This window comes from Austrofundulus limnaeus, unplaced genomic scaffold (genome assembly GCF_001266775.1).
Source record: "Austrofundulus limnaeus strain Quisiro unplaced genomic scaffold, Austrofundulus_limnaeus-1.0 Scaffold56, whole genome shotgun sequence".
NCBI lineage: Eukaryota > Metazoa > Chordata > Actinopteri > Cyprinodontiformes > Rivulidae > Austrofundulus > Austrofundulus limnaeus.
The window spans coordinates 517,124-521,787 of NW_013952458.1; positions in this window are offsets into that span (position 1 = coordinate 517,124).

Here is a 4,664-nt window from a genome sequence, read left to right on the forward strand (position 1 = left end):
AAACAACCGTGATGACCCGAACAACAGTCCCTGTAAGATGAATGGGGTCAGTGTGGTGGTCCAAAGCTCGGCAGCTCTTGTCTTTGTGGCCACATTCCTGCTAACTTGGCAGTAATTTATTTGCTGTAATTGGGTATTTGATCCCCTCTGTCCTGATATTAGGGTGAAATCAAGTTGTTTGTGTCTTTTCTGAGATTCTTTCTTTGTCAGCAAGGCCTGCATTAGTTTTGAGTGTGTGTGTGTGTGTGTGTGTGTGTGTGTGTGTGTGTGTGTGTGTGTGCTGCTCAGGATGGGAGACTGTGATGAAGCAAAGATTTGGAGCAGTCTGCTGGCTTCTTAGCTTCTTTAGATTTATTGTTTTTTTTTTCTTNGTGTGTGTGTGTGTGTGTGTGTGTGTGCTGTTTTTAATTTTGTATTCTCTGTAGAGATCAGTCTCTCTCATTCAAAGTAGCACTTCCTTCATTACCTCTAATTTCCTCATTTTTGCTGAGAAAATGTGGTGGATCTAATACTAATTTTCATCTCCGAACRTTTTAAAAAGAAATACTTTTAATATTAGTGTCATCAAATGTTTTAACTCTATGATTGTGTCAGACAGAGAAGTCATAAAACTAACTGAAAACAGTCAGAAAATAAAAAAAAAATAGTTAAAGATTAAATTAAATTGTTTTTTACTCAGTTAACTGCAGAATTATTAGAAGTAACTAAAAAGTTATAGACCCTTAACAAGCAAATCGTGTCTTTTTAAAGATATTTTATATTGTGGATGTTGTAGCCTTCATTACTTGTTTGAACCTAATTTGCACGTCTATATTTTTCAATGAGAATAAAATGAGCTTCTGATGACACCAGTTTTTTTAAGGAAGCTAGCTCAAGTTTTGTCTTTAAATGTGTCCTTTAATCAAATTAAAGTGACCCTTTTCATTAAAATATATATTTTTTCATCAATAATTTCTCAGCTATCAGGATTATCACGTGTACAATAGAAGAGTTTTTTCCTTTTTTCCATTTTCTGCAGACCAGTTTTTCTTCTATCCTGGAATTTGTCCTCAGCTACTCTGCTTTTGATTTGTTTAAACACTACAATGACTTATCYTGAAAAGCCAAAGTTTATTTCTGTTGCATACTTTGTGTCATAAGAATAGWGAAAGATTTTGTTTTAATTTAACTATTCAAGCTGAATTTCTTTTTTGTTTCTGAAGAGGCTGAACTGTAATTTTCTCAAAGCCTCACCTGACCCAGCAGCAGCAGCTGGGTTTTCGGGCTTCTAAGCCACCCTGGCCTCTGGCGAAGGGACTTCCCACCAGWCTCACAAACATGCCCGGGCAGATTGGCAAAGAGCTGGCATTGGCACAACCGTGCCGCATGCGTACGTGACCCGACTGCGAATGAGGCGATCTGAGAGGTATAAAAAGGGGAGACGAAGAATCAAGGGGATGAAGGGAGGAGACTAAGTTGGTATAAACAGAGATTGTCTGAATTAAAGGTTAAAAGAAAAAAGTTGAGAGTTGAAATATGCAGTGATAAAGAACAAGTAAGGCTCACATAGTGGAGGGAGGACAGCTAAAAGAAAGGAAATGAAGGGTAGGCGGAGGCTGGGCTTTTAAAATGGAAGAGGGGAGTGGAGAGAGGTGAGATGAATGGGTTTGTTTTTGGAAGCTAGCCAAAAAAACAAAATAAAATGTTTCTTTCTAGCATGTGGCGCTCCTGAAACATATCTTTCATGCGCTGTGCCATTTGTAATAACAAACGTCTGCGTTTGTTTGCAGGCATTGGAGTGAGTTACCGTAATATGCGACTTGTAAACGAAGCCCCAGCCATCTTCTAAACCCAAGGTTGTATTTTGGTGCATTGACAGAGTTGAATAGGAGGCCTTGCAGCTCAGCTTTGCAGCAGCCATCAAATAATCTATGAGTACTCGAGGCGCACAGCGGCATTGTCAAAACACATCCATTGACTGCTAATAACAGCCAATTTTCTGCTTTTGCTGGAGATCACCTCAGCTAGATGTCGAACGTGTGGGCGCACCCCATTATTTATGGAGCATAATAAGAGAGATTGACTGGATAGTGCTGTTACTCCAAGCTGTCATCCAATTACTCACTCATTAGATTCTATTTGAAACCTTTGAAAACTAATAAACAACAAACCAATTTCAGCATTACCCTGAATGTACTTTGTTAAATACCACAAATCGACAGCCTCTTTTAGCRTGGAGTGCTGTCACCACGACACCATCCTGGAAATCTGAAGAGGTAAAACGTAAATACAAACACCTGCAGGCATTGATACAASCAGCATTTATCTATAGGAACTGTGTAGACATACAAAATCCTACATGCAGACATAGAGTCCCTCTATTTCATAATTCTTTCACTGATTGTGTGTTCACTATTGTAATGCCTTTTGATATTTAGTAATGCCTAACAATAGGTTACCTCACTTTTAGTATTATTTTTACATTAGTAGTGTGGTCATCTAGGATTCTGTAAATAATAAATGATCGCATTTATTTTTAGATCAAATGAGTCACTGAGTACGCTCATCTTATTGTGTGTTTTGTCCATTCATTTTTGTATAAAGAAGGTTTTACCAAAAATAAGAAGAACCAGTGAATTTACTTATAACCGTGTGTTATAAGAAGTGTAAGTGAATCCTCATAAGAGTGTAGGTTGTACCCCTACATTATTATGTTTACGTGATGGCATCAATAAAGTTCAAAATAAGTTTTTTTTGGTCAAATACTTTAGGATAGGTCATATTCTTATATGTAATATATATAATACAAGATAAGTAGATTATTCATCTACTTTATTGATAGAATGACATTTATAAAAACTTTAAATGTCAGTTTTATCAGCTGATTTTTGTTTTTTAGCATTTTGAGCACCTGAATGTTTTCTGTGCCTCACACAAAGGATTTTTAAAATATATATAAACATTTAATCTAAGATGAACTTAAAATTCTTTCTGGGGGTAAAAGCCTGAATAAAATCTACAGAAAATTCATGTTAATGTTTTAAGTTTTGATCAGCTGAACCGGTGACGTCCAGTAACTGTGTTCAGAGACGACGGCGGCACCAGAGTCTGCTAAAACACAAACAATAGAAGGTGACTGCCAGAGTTTAACCTCCTGAAAGACAGTAAAACAGCGCTCAGAAGCGCTGAATCAAATCTTTGAGGATATGGAAGATTCCAGCAGCTCTGCTCGGAGAAGTAGGTCAGGCTGACGCCTACAGTGAGAACTGCAGGTTAAGTGCTCGTCTTTGTATTCCAGACAGTGAAGGTCCACCGTGGCTTTCGGTAGGGGGAGGGGGTGTCTTTGTTCTGTGCCTTCCCACAAGAGGGAGACAAGTCCACAGAAATGTACAGACTGCAGACTTTCACGATCACAGCCTTAAAACTTTTTTTTTTGATCTTGTGGCAGCAGATTAAGCTTTTCTGTCTCTTTTGGTGTGTTTTCTGCTTTAGATTGCAGCACATTCCACCTCACAAGAAGAGGATATATCCCCTTTTCTTAGATTAAAACTATTTGCATCATCTGAAACATAATTTTGTCGTAAATTTCTGACATTGCCTGGAGTTAGATGGACAGAAAGTGMCGATGATAGCAGAAGACAGAGAAAAACAAATGACAAGAAGACGGAGAGACGCCAGACTCCAGCGCTGACCCTGCTCCGGTGCTCTGCAGTGTGAGGTAGTTGGTTGTATGGTTTCGCATAATAAACAGCCTGGAGATAACTGTACAACCTTCTAGCTTTCCCTGCGGAGTCACTCAGACTTCTCATGAATGCCTTCTTCTGCCTCTTGATGTGGTGAGTATGAAGATGGACACAAAACAAAAGTGCACAAAGTTAGAAAAATATTTACATTTTTATAGAAGTAAAAGAAAAAAAACAGTTCAAGCACATTTTATTTCAGGTCTGGAGTTAATTAATACGCCTACACGATTAATCAAATCTCTGACAAGACATCCAGCGCGTCTGTTTCTGTGAAAAGCGAAAATGATGACCTGACGGTCTGCGACACACACATCACAACCAATATTACATCTGAAATTGTTCCAATTTCTTCTCTGGTAAATTCAATTAGGAGCCAATAATCATGTTGACACAAAAGCAAGCTATAAAACAGTTTCAGAGCTGACTTTAAATCTAATATATCTGGACCGGGTTTAATTAGGTTTTTGCTTTCGAGGTCCAGCTAATCCAGACATCGATAGAACCACCTCGCTCTGCGGTGCTGGTTGATTTGCTGTTTGGTGCAGTCCAACGGGATATCGTACTAACTATAAATGAGGGTTGGTTTCTGCTGAAATAAGAACAAGAAAAATAAAAAAATATCTTATATAGTTATGCATTAGATCAGTTCTAAATGTTTTTTAAACTATTTACTTTGGATTTTATTGATGCTATTTTCTGCTCAGCTTCAAACAAAGAGGTATCGAGCGTTGTCTGGAATTAAAACGGGGTTTTTTTGTGCACATCTGTTCTGCGGGACTTAAAACCTTCAGGATGAAAGATCCGAATGAACCGACTGCACTCTGTAGTAGAAGRCAGATAACGAGAAAGTGCCCAGACGTTAGAATCAATGCCCTGAAGAATGAGGCTGTATGTGAACTTGCTTACTGCCTCCGCCTCCCTCTTCTTCCTGCATGCCACCCC